At 30.7% G+C, this 19798-nt stretch overlaps 2 long non-coding RNA genes across 2 annotated transcripts in view; both read right to left on the reverse strand.

Annotated features, from left to right (window-relative positions):
* LOC126470436 (uncharacterized) overlaps nucleotides 1-3195 on the reverse strand; it is a 37252-nt gene extending 34057 nt beyond the window's left edge. The window contains exon 1 of the long non-coding RNA XR_007586197.1: nucleotides 2492-3195. This is a non-coding gene — a long non-coding RNA (uncharacterized LOC126470436). The remainder of the gene's footprint in view (nucleotides 1-2491) is intronic.
* LOC126470443 (uncharacterized) overlaps nucleotides 1-19798 on the reverse strand; it is a 184650-nt gene that overhangs the window by 69529 nt on the left and 95323 nt on the right. The gene's annotated exons all lie outside the window — the stretch shown is intronic.

Below are 19798 nucleotides of genomic sequence, written 5' to 3' on the forward strand. Positions count from 1 at the left end.
CCCCCCCATGTGCGATAGCTCCTGCAAGATGAGGGTAAACTGTTCATCCTGTACCAGCACTGTTATCTACTATAGAAGATGTAAGAAGAAGGGTTAGTGAAGGCAGTAGTAATCAAAAACTTATATTATTTATTCGTGGGAACGCTATATCTGGTGCACCAATTATTAATGGTAAGAGTCAATTACCAAATCAACCAATTATAATAGGTATTACTATAAAAAAAATTATTACAAATGCGTGGGCTGTAATAATGACATTATAAATTTGGTCATCTCCAATTAGAGATCCTGGTTGACCAAGTTCAGCATGAATAAGTATTCTTATTGATGTTCCTACTATTCCTGCTCATGCTCCAAATAAGAAGTATAAAGTACCAATATCCTTATTGTTTGTTGAGAATAATCATTTTTGCGGTAAGGTGGCTTAATTTAAGGTGGTAGACTGTAAATCTACTTATGAGATGTTTCTCTCTTACCATGCTTTAGGCCTTATATTCATTTATGATTCTAGACTGCAATTCTAGAGGTGTAAAATTTTACTAAGGCCTAAAATATTATTCTTTTAGTTATAACTTTGAAGGTTATTAGTTTGGTTCACTTAAGTCCTTAGTATAATGAGATTAAGGTTGATGTTGAGATTAATCCTATTGTTGAAATTATTACTGTTATAGGAAGAATAATTCTTGATATTTGAGACTTTATTTTTATAGATCATGAATTTTCTGTGTATGACATAATTAGGGCTGAGAATCTAATACATATATTTTAATGAAGTGTAATTGTAGTTAATACAACCATAATTGTCATAGTAGTTGTTATGTTATTTTCTATCAATGATTGTATTACAATTCATTTTGGTAGAAATCCAAGGAATGGTGGTAAACCACCTCGGGATGAAAGAGATAAAAGTATTATGGATTTAATTTCAGTTTTTATATTTCTGGCTGAATAAATTTGGTTTATAAAAAATAGATTTAGTTGCTTAAATAATAAGACCACAATTAATCTTAATAGTGAGTAAATAATAAAGTATAGTTCTTGCAGTATTCTTATCAATTAGAATCTTAATAATTTTACCATTTTATAATAAAACACCATTCCAAGGTATTCAATTCTATCATATCAATCAGATTTTACTCTGAACTATAGTAGTGGTTGTATGCTTATTAACATGAATTGGAAAACGACCTGTTGAAGAACCTTACATTATAACAGGACAAATCTTAACAATTATCTACTTTACATACTTCTTAATTAATGTACATGTTGCAAACGCATGAGATAAACTAATTAAGGAATATATAAGTTAATTAGCTTAGGAAAAGCATATGATTTGAAAACATAAAAAAAGAAGTTTAACTCTTCTATTAACTTTTCTTAAAAAATTTCACTAAATAAATGAAATAAATAAAATCTTTAAACCAACAAAGAAAATAAAAAAATTGAAAGATAATGGCAAAAAACTTTTTCAAGCTAAGTACATTAACTTATCATAACGAAAACGTGGTAATGTCCCACGAACTCAAATAAAACGAAAGGACATAACAGCAAGCTTAATAAAAAATATAAAAGAATAAAAGTCACCACCTAAAAAATTAAAGCTAATAATATTCTTATAAAAACAATTCTAGTATACTCAGCTAAAAAAATTAAAGTAAAACCACCTGCACCATATCCAATATTAAAACCTGAAACTAACTCAGATTCACCTTCGGCAAAGTCAAAAGGAGTACGGTTAGTCTCAGCTAAACAAGAAGCAAAACAAGCTAAAGCTCAAGGAAAAGAAATAATAATAAATCAACAATAAAGCAGATAATTTATAAAATCAAACATGTTAAAACTACCAATTAAAATAATTAAATGTAATAAAATTAAAGCCAAACTAACTTCGTATGAAATTATTTGAGCAACAGAATGAAAAGAACCTAGTAAAGAATAATTTGAATTAGAAGACCAACCAGCAATTATAACAGTATAAACACCTAATCTAGTACAACATAAAAAAATCCATAAGAGAAAGAACACATATAAGTTAAGTAAGGGAAAATCACTCAAACAGCCAAGGAAATTATTAAATTAAAAACAGGAGAAAAGTAATAAAGTAAATAATTAGATATAATAGGAATAGGCTGCTCCTTACAAATTAACTTGATAGCATCACTAAAGGGTTGAGGAATTCCAACAAAACCTACCTTATTTGGACCCTTTCGAATTTGAATGTAACCTAAAACCTTACACTCTAATAAAGTTAAAAAAGCTTCACTAATTAAAATACAAATAACTAATAAAAGAAAATTCAAAATAAACATAAATAAATCATAAAGTATCAATACTATTTGTAGAAAAAATCTACATAAATGAATTCTAAATTCAACACATTAATCTGTCAAAATAGAAATTTAATTAGTATTAATCAATAAAATAAAAAATATTTCAACCATATGGTCCTTTTGTACTAATATGAATTAATAATCTTAGGATAGAAACCGACCTGGCTCACGCCGGTCTGAACTCAGATCATGTAAGAATTTAAAGGTCGAACAGACCTAATTACTGGGCTACTGCACCCAAAATTTTTCTTAATCCAACATCGAGGTCGCAATCTGCTATGTCGATATGAGCTCTCAAAAACAATTACACTGTTATCCCTAATGTAACTTAATCTTATGATCATAAATTATCGATCAAAACAACAAACATAAATAAATGATATAATAATGAAGAGTTTATTTATTCTTCATGTCACCCCAACAAAACATCATCATTAAATATAGATAGACAACCAAAAAACTATATAAAAATTAAATGTTAAGCTCTATAGGGTCTTCTCGTCCTAAAGAAAAATTTAAGCCTTTTGACTCAAAAGTTAAATTAAAAAATTTATTAAGAGACAGTTGATTTCTCGTCAAGCCATTCATTCCAGCCACTAATTAAGAGACTAATGATTATGCTACCTTTGCACGGTCAAATACCGCGGCTCTTTAAAAATCTGCTCAGTGAGCAGGTCAGACCTCAAAGTATTTTCAAGAGGACATGGTTTTGATAAACAGGCGGAAATCAATTTTGCCTAGTTCCTTATAATAAATTCACAAGGTAAAAATAATATACAAATAAATATACTAATTCTATCATTATTACAAAAATTTTAAAATTAAATTTATAATCTTAATAAAAAACCTAAAATAATTATAAAATCAAAAATAAAAATAATGAACAAAATCGAAATCTTAGAGATTGCTGGTTTAAAGCTTACTATTATATTTTATAAAACAAGTTATAGGTTATTAACTTCAAAGCTTATCCCTTAAAGAATAAATAAGTTAATATTATACCTAAAAAATTAAATAAAAACAATTAACTTCAAAAATTAAATTTTTTCTTAATAAACTAGATATCTTGGGAAACGATTAACATCTCATTTCTATAAATTATGATACATTAACTACAAATTATTTATAAATCAACCCAAATCGAGACAAGTAAAGTAATTACTAAAATTTTGAAAACCCTTATACAAAAGGTACAATAAATAAAATCTACTTTTAAAAATTTAAAATAATATTTCATAAAACAACTACACTACCAATAAACTATAATCTAAAAAATCAATTCTACATGATATACTAAGACAAAATACGACAAAATTATTTTAATTAAATAATAAAATAAACAATAAATAAATATAATAAAATAAATAATCAAGATATCCTGATTTGCACAGAAAAATTTTCAGTGTAAATGAAACACTTTACTAATAAGTTATATCTTGAAACTCTTCCTAGATACACTTTCCAGTACATCTACTATGTTACGACTTATCTCAACTAAATTGAAGCTAAATTAAAATAATAAAATAGAATAATCAATAATGAGAGCGACGGGCGATGTGTACACATTTGAGTGTGGATTTGACCCAAAAAGATCAGCACAAATACCATTCTCACTTCGATTCTTCTCAATTGCAGTAATTTTCTTAATTTTTGATGTAGAAATCGCACTAATCCTCCCAATTTTAATTATTTTTAAAACTTCAGACATTATAATCTGAACAGTATCAACAATATTGTTGATTATAGTATTATTAGGTGGACTATACTATGAAAGAAATTAAGGAGCCTTACAAGGAGCAGAATAAATGGTTGTAGTTAAACATAACATTTAGGTTGCATTCAAAAAGTATTGATATAATCAATCAACCTTAAATAGAATAAGAAGCGAAGTATTGCAGTCAGTTTCGACCTGGAAAGTTGGTATATAAAATACCCTTATTCTTATTAATCGAAGCCAAAAAGAGGTGTATTACTGTTAATAATATAATTGAACTATAAAGTTCCAATTAAGGAAATGTAAAGCCAATATGAAAGCTGCTAACTTTTTATATTAGCGGTTAAACTCCGTTAACATTTCTAAAATTTATATAGTTTATATAAAACATTACATTTTCACTGTAAAAATAATATATGTACACTCCTGGAAATTGAAATAAGAACACCGTGAATTCATTGTCCCAGAAAGGGGAAACTTTATTGACACATTCCTGGAGTCAGATACATCACATGATCACACTGACAGAACCACAGGCACATAGACACAGGCAACAGAGCATGTACAATGTCGGCACTAGTACAGTGTATATCCACCTTTCGCAGCAATGCAGGCTGCTATTCTCCCATGGAGACGATCGTAGAGATGCTGGATGTAGTCCTGAGGAATGGCTTGCCGTGCCATTTCCACCTGGCGCCTCAGTTGGACCAGCGTTCGTGCTGGACGTGCAGACCGCGTGAGACAACGCTTCATCCAGTCCCAAACATGCTCAATGGGGGACAGATCTGGAGATCTTGCTGGTCAGGGTAGTTGACTTACACCTTCTAGAGCACGTTGGGTGGCACGGGATACATGCGGACGTGCATTGTCCTGTTGGAACAGCAAGTTCCCTTGCCGGTCTAGGAATGGTAGAACGATGGGTTCAATGACGGTTTGGATGTACCGTGCACTATTCAGTGTCCCCTCGACGATCACCAGTGGTGTACGGCCAGTGCAGGAGATCGCTCCCCACCCCATGATGCCGGGTGTTGGCCCTGTGTGCCTCGGTCATATGCAGTCCTGATTGTGGCGCTCACCTGCACGGCGCCAAACAGTCATACGACCATCATTGGCACCAAGGCAGAAGCGACTCTCATCGCTGAAGACGACACGTCTCCATTCGTCCCTCCATTCACGCCTGTCGCGACACCACTAGAGGCGGGCTGCACGATGTTGGGGCAAGAGCGGAAGATGGCCTAACGGTGTGCGGGACCATAGCCCAGCTTCATGGAGACGGTTGCGAATGGTCCTCGCCGATACCCCAGGAGCAACAGTGTCCCTAATTTGCTGGGAAGTGGCGGTGCGGTCCCCTACGGCACTGCGTAGGATCCTACGGTCTTGGCATGCATCCGTGCATCGCTGCGGTCCGGTCCCACGTCGACGGGCACGTGCACCTTCCACCGACCACTGGCGACAACATCGATGTACTGTGGAGACCTCACGCCCCACGTGTTGAGCAATTCGGCGGTACGTCCACCTGGCCTCCCGCATGCCCACTATACGCCCCGCTCAAAGTCCGTCAACTGCACATACGGTTCACGTCCACGCTGTCGCGGCATGCTACCAGTGTTAAAGACTGCGATGGAGCTACGTATGCCACGGCAAACTGGCTGACACTGACGGCGGCGGTGCACAAATGCAGCGCAGCTAGCGCCATTTGACGGCCAACACCGCGGTTCCTGGTGTGTCTGCTGTGCCGTGCGTGTGATCATTGCTTGTACAGCCCTCTCGCAGTGTCCGGAGCAAGTATGGTGGGTCTGACACACCGGTGTCAATGTGTTCTTTTTTCCATTTCCAGGAGTGTATATTTATAAATACCTAAAAGTAAAAATACTTCCTTAACATCTTCAGTGTCACGCTCTAATTATAAGCTATTTAAGTAAACGAAAAATAATACCACCAAAATAAATGTTCAAAAAATAAAAGTTAAAATGTAAATCTTAAAATTAGAATCATATCAACCTTGTATATAACTAATTAAATAAATAAATAGTCTATACAAACCTTGACCACCAAATAATTCACCTCAACCATAATCAAATGATTTAGATGAATAATAACCCAATTTTAAAGGAAAATATCTAATAAACTTAGTCGAAATAAAAGGTATAAACCATATAGAACCAGAAAATCTGACAAAAAAAAGTATACTTAAAGAAAATAAATTTTGAGAAAAATCAAAATTAGAAATAAGATAACCCAAATAAGCACCCAAAACAACTACAGTAATAGTTAAAAACTTTAAATAATAAGGCAAGGCAATCACATGAGGAACAGGAAAAATTAACCAAGACAAAAGACTACCACCAAAAACAGCAACAAACAATAAACCAATTATACCAAAAGAAATATAATAACCCTTATCATCAAAAGAAAATCTAGAATAAAAATTATTATCACCAGATATTGAATAATAAAAAAGACGAAAAGAATAAGAAGCAGTTAAACCAGTAGAAAAGATATAAAGAAAAAAAATCAAACAATTAATTCATCTTAAACAAACCATTTCAAGAATTAAATCCTTTGAATAAAAACCTGCTAAAAATGGTATACCACACAAAGACAAACTAGAAACATTAAAACAATCTGAATTAAAGGCATAAGATTAACAATTGAACCTATAAAACGAATATCCTTAGAATCCTTTAAATGATGAATTATTGAACCTGCACACATACACAATAAAGCCTTAAATAAAGCATGAGCTAATAAATGAAAAAATGCAAGTTTTGGATAACCCATAGCCAAAATTCTTATTATTAAACCAAGTTGTCTTAAAGTAGAAAGAGCAATAATTTTCTTGCAATCAAATTCAAAATTTGCTCCCAAACCAGCCATAAACATAGTTATACAACCAATTAAAAGTAAGAATCAACCACAACTATAAGTATCTAATATTGGTCTGAAACGAATTAATAAACAAACCCCAGCAGTAACAAGAGTAGAAGAATGAACCAAAGCAGAAACAGGAGTAGGGGCAGCCATAGCAGCGGGAAGTCGAGAAGAAAAGGGAATTTGAGCTCTTTTAGTTATAGAGCTAAAACAATTAATATAGTAATAAGCTTTATTTCAAAAGAATTAGAAATAAAATCATAATAATAAATATAATTTCAACCACCAAAATTCAATATTCAAGCAATAGAAATTAAAATAGCAACATCACCAATAGGATTAGAAAGTGCAGTTAACATACCCACACTATAAGATTTCACATTTTGATAATAAATAACTATACAATAAGAAACTAAACCTAAACCATCCCATCCCAATAAAATTCTAATCAAATTAGGACTGATAATTAAAAAACCTATAGAAAGAATAAGTACTAAAACAATAATAATAAAACGATTTATATTTTTTTCTCCTGACATATAATCCTCTCTATAATAAATAACCAAAGAAGTAATATACATAACAAAAGACATAAAAATAAGAGACATTCAATCCAAAATTAAGTCATAACAACCATAGAACCATTTAAATTTAAAAGTTCTCATTCAACAAAAACTCTATAATCAATTATTAAATAATAAATACCCAAAATAAAAATTATAGTTCTAGAAAAAAATAAAGAAAAAAACTCAAAGAACAAATAGAAAACAAATTCACGGCCTAAGATGAATAATTCATATCATTGATTCCACTAAACAACATTTTTAATTAAAATACTTAAGCAACCTAAACAAAAAAAAATTCTCCCTTTAAACATAGAATATTTAAAGGCAATCAATGTAAAAGTAGAAGATGATATGCACGAAAATAACCAAGAGAACAAGTATAAACACCAGCATAATAATTACCATGCTGAGAATAAGAATACATATATAAAGTATAAACAGCTCTAAAAAAAGACAAAAAAATTAAAGCAAAAACTCTAAAAGAAGATCAAGATATAATTCTATTTAATAATCTAAGTTCACCTACCAAATTTAAAGAAGGAGGAGCAGGCTATATTAGAAGATCTCAAAAGGAATCATCATAAAGCCATTCTTGGTATCAAATTAATTATACCCTTGTTAATTAATAATTTTCGTCTACCTAAACAGTCATAAATAATATTAGATAAACAAAATAAACCAGAAGAACACAAACCATGACAAACCATTAAAGAAAGAGAACCCATACAACCTCATCAAATCATAGTTATCAATCCTCCAATAACCATTCTTATATGAGCAACAGAGGAATATGCAATTAAAGACTTTAAATCAACCTGACGAAAACAAATAAATCTAACAATAACCCCACCAGATAAACCTAAAGACAATCAAAAATAATTAAACTTTAAACCCAAATAAGAAATAACCTTCATAACACGAAAAATACCGTAACCACCTAACTTTAATAAAACACCAGCAAGAATCATTCTACCTGAAATAGGGGCCTCTACATGGGCCTTAGGAAGCCACAAATGAAGCAAAAATATCGGCATCTTAACTAAAAAAGCAAGAATTATAAAAACATAAAATGTAAAATAATAAAACCAAAATCAACCAATAAAGGAAAATATAAAGTATTAGAAAAATCATAAACCTTAAATAACACTAATAATAAAGGCAATCTAGCAACCAGAGTATAAAAAATTAAATAAACACCAGCCTGCAACCGTTCAGGTTGATAGCCTCAACCCAAAATCAAAAGTAAAGTAGGAACCAATCTAGCCTCAAAAAAAATATAAAAAGAAAGAAGACTCAATCTAGCAAACGAACAATAAAGCATAATCATTAAAATTAAGACTATAAAGACAAAAAAATTAGAATGATAATAACTTAAATAAACTGAAACTCTAGCAGTAATTATTAAGGAACAAATTCAAAAACTAAGCAGAATCAAACTAAAAGAAAAATAATCAATACCAAAATAATATTTAGTCATATTCAAATCTGCATATGAATAAACGCAAATCATAAAAACAAAACTAGACAGAAACATTAAAGAATGAACCAACCATCAATAATTATTGAGCAAACAAAGAGGGATCAAAAGAATAGTTTTAAATAAATACTTTAACATAAACATAAACCAAAAGAATTAAAAAAATCATTCCCATGAGAACGAATTATTGAAACTAAATTAGGAAGACCTAAAGCACCTTTACAAACAGAAAAAACCAAAAAAATAACAGGAAAGTAATAATCATAATCAAACTCAATAAGAAAAACAATGACCAATATAAATAAAGAAAGAACAATTTATTCTAATCTCAAAAGAACCATTAATAAATGCTTATGTTTAGAAGAAAAAACATATACAACAGCAAAATAAATCAATAAAGAAGTAAAGACAGTGATTATAAACATTAGTTTTAATAGTTTAAAAAAAACGCCGGTCTTGTAAACCGGAAATAAGTCCGGCCCCCACTTTTAAAACTTCAGAGGTGGAAAAGCTTTCCATCATCGGTCCCTAAAATCGATATTTTTAATAAAATAACCCCTGAAATGATCAAAATAATAATTATATCGCTATTAAACGTAATAAATAATAATTTTATTAAATTAAGACACCCAATATCAATAATGCTTTTCATTATCCTACAAACTTTTCTAGTTGGTCTAATAACAGGAACAATAATGGAAAGATATTGATTATCATATATTTTATTTTTAACGTTTCTTGGCGGTATATTAGTTACATTTATTTATATTACGAGAATTGCATCAAACGAAATATTTCAACCTAAATCAATTACGATAATTAGTACCTTAACAATATGAATATTTGTCGTATCAACATTAATTATTTGAGATATAACAATATTTATAGACTTTTTCTAAAATACTGAAACTATAAACATTGATAATTCAATCAATTATCAAGAAATAACAATATCTTTAGAAAAACTTTATAATAGACCAACATTCATTATCACAATAATAATAATAATTTATTTATTTTTAGCACTATTAGCAGTTGTTAAAATCACCAACATTAACCAGGGGCCCATTCGTAAAATAAGATAATTTACTAATGAATTAACCCTTACAATTGAGACATCCTTTAATTAAAATCATTAATAACTCTTTAGTTGATTTACCTGCACCAACAAATATTTCATTTTGATGGAATATTGGGTCCCTACTAGGGTTATGTTTGGTAATTCAAATTGTAACAGGACTATTTTTAGCTATACATTATACATCAAATATTGAAATAGCATTTAGTAGTGTAGTTCACATCTGCCGAGACGTAAATAATGGCTGAATTATTCGAACCTTACATCCAAATGGGGCTTCTATATTTTTTATTTGTATTTATTTACATGTCGAACGAGGAATTTACTATGGATCTTACATATACATACACACCTGAATAATTGGTACAATAATCCTATTCTTAGTTATAGCAACTGCATTTATAGGATACGTTTTACCTTGGGGTCAAATATCATTCTGAGGTGCGACAGTAATTACTAATTTATTATCAGCAATTCCGTATTTAGGAACAGATTTAGGTCAGTGAGTATGAGGAGGGTTTGCTGTTGATAATGCAACATTAATTCGATTCTTTACATTCTATTTTGTACTACCGTTTATTATTGCTGCAATGGCAGCAATTCATTTATCCTTCCTCCACCAAACAGGGTCTAATAACCCCTTAGGCCTAAGTGGAGATAATGAAAAAATCCCATTTCATCCATACTTTACTTTCAAGGACTCTATTACATTTGTATTAATAACATCATAATTAATTATACTGTGCTTGATTTATCCTTACCTCCTGGGAGATCCAGATAATTTTGTACCTGTCAACCCATTAGTAACCACCGTCCATATTCAACCAGAATGATATTTCTTATTTGCATACGCAATTCTACGATCAATCCCTAATAAACTAGGAGGTGTTATTGCATTATTCTTATCAATTAGAATCTTAATAATTTTACCATTTTATAATAAAACACCATTCCGAGGTATTCAATTCCATCCTATCAATCAGATTTTATTCTGAATTATAGTAGTTGTTGTAGGCTTATTAACATGAATTGGAGAACGACCTGTTGAAGAACCTTACATTATAACATGACGAATCTTAACAATTATCTACTTTACATACTTCTTAATTAATGTACATGTTGCAAATGCATGAGATAAACTAATTAAGGAATAATAAGTTAATTAGCTTAGGAAAAGCATATGTTTTGAAAACATAAAACTAGAAGTTTAACTCTTCTATTAACTTTTCATAAAAAATTTCACTAAATAAATGAAATAAATAAAATCTTTAAACGAACAAAGAAAATAAAAAAATTTAAAGATAATGGCAAAAACTTTTTCAAGCTAAGTACATTAACTTATCATAACGAAAACGTGGTAATGTCCCACCAACTCAAATAAAACCAAAGGACATAACAGCAAGCTTAATAAAAAATTTAAAAGATTAAAAGTCACAACCTAAAAAAATTAAAGCTATTAATATTCTTATAAAAACAATTCTAGTATACTCAGCTAAAAAAATTAAAGTAAAACCACCTGCACCATATTCAATATTAAATCCTGAAACTAACTCAGGTTCACCTTCAGCAAAGTCAAAAGGAGTACGGTTAGTCTCAGCTAAACAAGAAGCAAAACAAGCTAAAGCTAAAGGAAAAGAAATAATAATAAATCAACAATAAAGCTGACAATTTATGAAATCAAACATGTTAAAACTACCAATTAAAATAATTAAAGATAATAATAGAGCGATTGCAAATGTTAATGCTAAATGTCTTGTTCTAGTAAAGATGTAGGGGAATAATCCTATGAAATAATTAAATAGTATTATAATGAAGATTGAAATGAAGATGAATGTTGTTCCATTAAATGATTTTGGTCCTAGTAGTGTTTTAAATTCATTGTGTAAGGTTAAGTTCAGTTTATTTCAAATAATATTAATTCATGATGGTGTAAGTCAAAATATTGATGGGATTAATAATAATCCTAAGAATGTTCTAGATCAATTTAATGATAAATTGAAGATATTAGTTGATGGTTAAAATGCTGAAAATAAGTTTGTTATCATTTTCAATTCAAGTTCTTTATATCAATTTTCTTTTTTTGCTCTTTTAATAAGAATTGGTTTAAATGAGAAAAAGTTTATTTGATTAAATAAAATTAATGTAGTCGAAAATATAATAAATAGGAAGGATCATATGAGAGGGGATATTTGAGGGATTTGGATTAAATTTCCCCATCAGAAGTAGTCGTTAATTTACAATTTTTTGGTTTAAGGGACCATTACATACTTTCAGTCATCTGATGTATTTCAAGGTGTACTAATTATTTAGTTATTTTAGATTGTCACTCTAATGTTATATATTTTAACTAACTCCTTAGATTATCTCAGATAATCACTTGATAAATAAGTTTACTGAAGTTCTTTCAATTACAATTGGTATGAATCTGTGGTTTGCTCCACAAATTTCTGAGCATTGTCCAAAGAACAGTCCAGGTCGGTTTACTGTAAATGTTCCTTGGTTTAGTCGGCCCGGCGTTGCGTCAGTTTTAACCCCTAATGCAGGTACTGCTCATGAGTGCAGAACGTCTGATGCTCTTGTTAATACTCGTACTTCCGTATTTATTGGTAGAATTGTTCAGTTATCTACATCTAGAAGTCGAAAACCGTCGTTTTCTAGGTCTTGTTCTGTTGTTATATAAGTGTCGAATTCCACATCTATAAAGTTAGAATATTCATATCTTCAGTATCATTGTCGTCCAATTGTTTTAATTGTGATTATTGCGTCTACTGAATCATCAAGTAAATATAGTAGTCAAAATGATGGGAGTGCAATAAAAATTAGTGTAATTGCTGGTAGTGCTGTTCAGATTGTTTCAATTAAATGTCCGTGAAGTGTGTTTCGGTTTGTATAGGCAATGAATAATATGTAACTTAGGGCATAACCCACAATTACTGTAATTAATAATAATACGGCCATAGTATGATCATGGAAGAATGATAGTTGCTCCATTAATGGTAAAGCTCGATCTTGAAGGGATAAATTTGATCATGTTGCCATTAATGAATTTTTCTAATAAAAGGTCAAACCTTTATTTGTAGAGCTTAAATCTACTGCACTAATCTGCCATATTAGAATCTAGAAATTAATGGTAGTTCTGAGTAACTGTGTTCTGCAGGTGGATTCTTTTGTAGGCATTCTGTTGATCTTCTTATATTAGCTGTAAATATGATTGCCCAGTTTGTAACCATTCTTTCTCATATAATTACAATGAATTTAATGATTCCTACAATAGAAATTGTAGACCCAATTCTTGATACTACATTTCATGATGTATATGCATCTGTATAGTCTGAATATCGTCGTGGTATTCCTGCTAGTCCTAGGAAGTGTTGAGGGAAGAATGTTAAGTTTACTCCAATAAATATAATTGCAAATTGGATTTTTAATCATGTATTATTTATAGTTAATCCTATAAATAATGGGTATCATTGAATAACACCTCCTATGATTGCGAATACTGCTCCTATGGATAACACATAATGGAAGTGAGCTACTACATAATATGTATCATGTAATACAATGCCAAGTGATGAATTTGCTAATACTAATCCTGTTAATCCACCAATTGTGAATAGAAAAATAAATCCTAAAGCTCATAATAGCGGTGGATTGAATTTGAATTTAGTTCCATATAGTATAGCTAATCATCAGAATACCTTAATTCCTGTAGGTACAGCAATAATTATTGTTGCTGATGTAAAGTATGCTCGTGTGTCAACATCTATTCCTACTGTGAATATGTGATGTGCTCATACAATAAATCCTATTAGTCCAATTGATAATATAGCATAAATTATACCTAATGTTCCAAATGATTCAATTTTTTCTCTTTCTCGACATACAATGTGAGAAATAATTCCAAATCCTGGCAGAATTAAAATGTAAACTTCTGGGTGTCCAAAGAATCAGAATAGGTGTTGATATAGAATTGGGTCACCCCCTCCTGCAAGGTCAAAGAATGATGTATTTAAATTTCGATCTGTTAATAGTATAGTAATAGCCCCTGCTAATACTGGAAGTGATAAAAGGAGGAGAAGGGCTGTAATAGCTACAGATCAGACAAATAAAGGTGTTTGATCTAGAGTTATACTTTCTGATCGTATATTAATTGCTGTTGTAATGAAGTTTACTGCACCAAGAGTAGATGATACAACTGCTAAGTGAAGTGAAAAAATAGCTAGGTCTACAGATGCCCCCCCATGTGCGATAGCTCCTGCAAGAGGAGGGTAAACTGTTCATCCTGTACCAGCACCGTTATCTACTATAGAAGATGTAAGAAGAAGGGTTAGTGAAGGCGGTAGTAATCAAAAACTTATATTATTTATTCGTGGGAACGCTATATCTGGTGCACTAATTAGTAATGGTATGAGTCAATTACGAAATCCACCAATTATAATAGGTATTACTATAAAAAAATTATTACAAATGTGTGGGCTGTAATAATGACATTATAAATTTGGTCATCTCCAATTAGAGATCCTGGTTGACCAAGTTCAGCATGAATAAGTATTCTTATTGATGTTCCTACTATTCCTGCTCGTGCTCCAAATAAGAAGTATAAAGTACCAATATCCTTATGGTTTGTTGAGAATAATCATTTTTGTGGTAAGATGGCTGTATTTAAGGTGGTAGACTGTAAATCTACTTATGAGATGTTTCTCTCTTACCATGCTTTAGGCCTTATATTCATTTATGATTCTAGACTGCAATTCTAGAGGTGTAAAATTTTACTAAGGCCTAAAAGATTATTCTTGTAATTATAACTTTGAAGGTTATTAGTTTGGTTAACTTAAGTCCTTAGTATAATGAGATTAAGGTTGATGTTGAGATTAATCCTATTGTTGAAATTATTACTGTTATAGGAAGAATAATTCTTGATTTTTGAGACTTTATTTTTATACATCATGAATTTTCTGTGTATGACATAATTAGGGCTGAGAATCTAATATGTATATAATAAAAAAGTGTAATTGTAGTTAATACAACCATAATTGTCATAATAGTTGTTATGTTATTTTCTATCAGTGATTGTATTACAATTCATTTTGGTAGAAATTCAAGGCATGGATAAAAGAGATAAAAATATTATGAATTTAATTTCAGTTTTTATATTTCTGGCTGAATAAATTTGGTTTATAAAAAATAGATTTATTTGCTTAAATAATAAGACCATAATTAATCTTAATAGTGAGTAAATAATAAAGTATAGTTCTCAAATGTTTTCTCTAACTGTTAGGGATCTGATTATTCACCCTAAATGTCTAATTGAGGAATATGCTAGAAGTTGTCGTAGAGATGTTTGATTTAAACCACCTATTGCCCCAATAATAATTCTTAGAATGATAATTGTTCAAATGAAAGTTCTTAGTTGAATACAATAAGATAATACCATAATTGGGGCAATTTTTTGTCATGTTATTAGTGTTAAACAGTTATTTCATCTTGAAGCTCCTATTACTTCTGGAAATCAGAAATGAAAGGGTGCAGCCCCGATCTTTAATAATAATGTAGATCTAATTATTATTGATGGAATAAATTCTGTTTCTCATCCTATTGGATACTTTATTTGAATCAGCAAAATTGGAAATAATAGTATTGTCAGTGCTATTGCTTGGACAATAAAGTATTTAATTGATGATTCATTTATTATTATATTTTTATTTCTTGTTAGGAGCAGAATAAATGAAAGTAAGTTGATCTCAAGTCCTATTCAAACCCCAAATCAGGAGTTTGATGAAATGGACAGGATCGTTCCTATCATTAATGTTGATAGGAAGAGAAGTTTTGTAGAGTTTTTGGTCATTAAAAAGGAGAGGATTGATACCTCTATAAATGGGGTATGAACCCATTAGCTTGTTTAGCTTACCTCTTTACATTAAGGTGTATGATGCACATTAGTTTTTGATTCTAAAGGAGGTAGTTTATTTCTGTCTTATGTAATTTTTAATGAAGGTAATTTTATTTACTTGATTTACCCTTTCAAGGTAACCCTTTAGTCAGGCACTTCATTTATATTTAATATATAAATTAAAAATTTTTTAAAAATTTTTTTTATGTATTATTTTGGTTATTTCTAATTAATTTATCTCGGTTAGGATAATTTGAATATATATTATATATAATAAACAATTTATATTAATATATTACATTTAATTAAATTTAAATACCTATAATGTTATTTTATAATTATTAAATGGTTATTTTAATACATTTATTTTCCTAGGATTATAGCTACTTATGTTTTTAGCTTAAAATAGGTTATTATATTATAAATTATATAATAATATAAAAATTAATATTAAATATTATTATAATTGCAAATAATAAATATAATCAATATTATTAAATATAAAATTTTATATTAATATAAATAATTATATTAATTATAATAATATAATTTAATAAATTTTCAATAATTAGATTTTTTAACTAATTAATATTTAAGTTAACTTAATATAAAGTTAATTTTATATTAATACCATATTACATTAATTTACATAATTATATAAAATATATTTATTATATTATTTAAAAATTCTAATCAAATTAGGAATGATAGTTAAAAAACCTATAGAAAGAATAAATATTAAAACAATAATAATAAAACGATTTATATTTTTTTCTCCCGACATATAATCCTCTCTATAATAAATAACCAAAGTAAAAATATACATAACAAAAGAAATATAAATAAGAGACATTCAATCCAAAATTAAAGTCATAACAACCATAGAACCATTTAAATTAAAAAGTTCTCATTCAACAAAAACTCTATAATCAATTACTAAATAATAAATACCCAAAATAAAAATTATAGTTATAGAAAAAAATAAAGAAAAAAACTCAAAGAACAAATAGAAAACAAATTCACGGCCTAAGATGAAAAATTCATATCATTGATTCCACAAAACAACATTGTTAATTAAATTGCGCAATCACTGTAACGGAATGCTATAATAATGTACAGTGAAAGATCAGCTTACTGGGTGATTTAGTGTGCACAAATATAAGGTAACTTATAAATGAATTTATGTACCTACCTTGATATTTTCCCTATCACATCACCTCTCAGGTTCCTCTCCATCTGAACTATGACTACTGAGTGTCGTATTTTGTGGAAAAAATGAAAGCCTCAAAGTTAGACAGTTAATTACATAATGTTGTTTGATCTTTGATGAGAAGGGAATATTCAGATTTATTGTGGATTTAGTGAAATTGTGGTAGGCAGTAAATGTAGTTTTGTGAAGTATCAAAGTCACCTATTTAATCATTTACTTGAAAGTAGAAGACTGTGGTAATAAAGACAATTTGCTGTTTCTTTTATAAATTAAAGTTCTTAAAATTGAGGCTTATAAAGTTTTGCTTAGTTAATTATCATAGTGCTACATGTAGTAAATTTTAAAAGGTGAGTCAGTTTCTTGCAAATTTGTCAACATTGTGTTTCACTGTAGTAAATGTGGAAAACTGCAATAGTAGAAAATTATTTGTTCATGATTGCTAAGTGTTTGTCTCTCTTGTGTATTGGAAGTACATATTAATAGTATAACAGGATTCACGGTTTGTCTATTGTGCTAATGCTAGGTATCAAGTAATGGGAAGACCACTATTTATCAAAACCATAATTTCTTTATTCAAAAGATAGTGAGAAGCAACCTGTTAGTGGATTCCAATTAACTTTCATTTTAAATATTAAAGTATTTAACTGAGAGAGACTTAACCTATGTCCAGTTTATGATCCTGCAGTGAATGTTAATAGTAATGTTATAAAGACTATTCAGTTTGAATAAGCCCTGAAAGTAATAGTGTGTTTCGGTCTCTGTTATATTTTTGCAAATAGTTTGTGCTGCTCTAGCTGTTAGCTTCATCCTTACCGTAAACATATGTATGTGTCAGAGTTCATTGCACTCACGTGTGACAAAGTATAGGTTGTGTTTATCCGTTAAAGTTACTAATAACTATTTTCTTGAACAAAAATGTTAATCATTCTCTTACCTAATTAGGCTGGTGACCGTTTTCTCTATGCGTTAAACAGTGCAGATAAACAAAAATTTTGTTTGTTACTGTTCAAATATTTACGTAATTCTGATTTTCATTTCCGATAAGCCACCCCCGTTAGGTACAACTCGGTCAACACAACAAAATTCCTCTCAGAGGATAACACTGCTCTGTTGCTTTATACCATAATTGATTTAACTAGATAGTTATATTTCACAACCTGCCTCCTACTTTAAGGTTATGTTACAGCAGTAGCAGACGGGAGTGTTACAGATGTACTGTTTTGTTCTCCGCGTTTGTTGTTTGCATAATTAGTGAGGTATACCCTGGCGGAGAGGTTGCGAATTTCTGAAGCCGGGACCAGATGTAGAGGGAGGTGCATGTGCCGATGATCTTTGTGTCTTGCAGAGTGCAACTACCGACAGTAATATTGTTGTTGATACTTAGGAGGTGACACAGAAAGCTATCAATAAGGCTGATTGTATTGCAGATGTTTTGGGTACTGAAGTGGTACAGACGCATTTAGTATTTACAACGTCCGCAGATTGGGCACCATATTTGACTGCACTGTCTCCTCAGAATGTAGGAGTAAATGTGTTTGTAAGGTTTATGATCGGGCCGACAAGGCTTGTGCCAGTGGATCAGGAGATTTACAAAAGTGACAACACTTGCAGTGTAATGCGTGATGCAGGCGAAGGCTGCTGTGCAATCCCAGGGCTAGACTTTTTCATCAAGCACCATGCCGAAACTGACTTTCGATGCTGAGCGGTGGAACCCAGGAGGATAATGTTGAAGCTGGGGGAAGCTGTCACCAGTGATATACTGTTGCAGGGTTCGTTTATCATTAAAGGACAAATGCGGTCGAAATCACTAATGCTTAATTTGCATGATATATTGCACAAGGCAATGGAAAGTTGGTTTAGGTGACCGAAGGTGTTGCTAACTTATACGACTCTGGACTTCGTCTCCGGATAGGAAATCGTCGTTGAGTATGCAGCGTTCAGTGATTGAGAGCACTTCTCCTGTCTGTACTCATGCTGAGTCTTTATCTGAATTCCGTCCTTGTGGGTGGAGTTCGCATTTCTTGTCTGTAGAATACAGAAAGAAGAAGGTAGTATTAGATTACACTAGTCAGAGGACTTCCTTCTGCCGTCCTGGTGTCTAATGAGTTTTTTTTTTGTGGCTGGAGTTTGTATCTCTTAATGTCCATTGCACATCGACATATAAACATTTGTAATAAATAAAGGTGTTTTAATCTACAATAAATGTATAAGCAGAAACAACATTTATAATTTAGTAGTTACTAGTTCCCTTAATCATTCATTTATTTTTATGTTGTAATTTATATGTTGAAGAGCAAGAAGGAGGAAATAATATCACCGTTAAGAGATCCTAAGATCAGCTTCACATGGTAGCCAGACAGGGCAAAATCTTTATATTGGCTTTCAATATTTTCCATTGCGCACATTCATTTCTACACTCACATTTCAGTACCAAAAACATCTTCAAGACTGTCAGCCTTATTGATAGCTTTCTTTGTCACCTCCTAAGTATCTACAACAAAATTACTGTCAGCAGTTGCACTCTGCAAGACACCAAAATCATCGGCACATGCACTAACCTGCACATCTGGTCCAGGCTGCAGAAATTCGCAACTTCTCCGCCAGGGGATCCCGCCACCAACCATGCAAGCAACAAACGAGGAGAACAAAACAGTATGACTAA

Source organism: Schistocerca serialis, chromosome 3 (assembly GCF_023864345.2).
Source record: "Schistocerca serialis cubense isolate TAMUIC-IGC-003099 chromosome 3, iqSchSeri2.2, whole genome shotgun sequence".
NCBI classification, from domain to species: Eukaryota; Metazoa; Arthropoda; class Insecta; order Orthoptera; family Acrididae; genus Schistocerca; species Schistocerca serialis.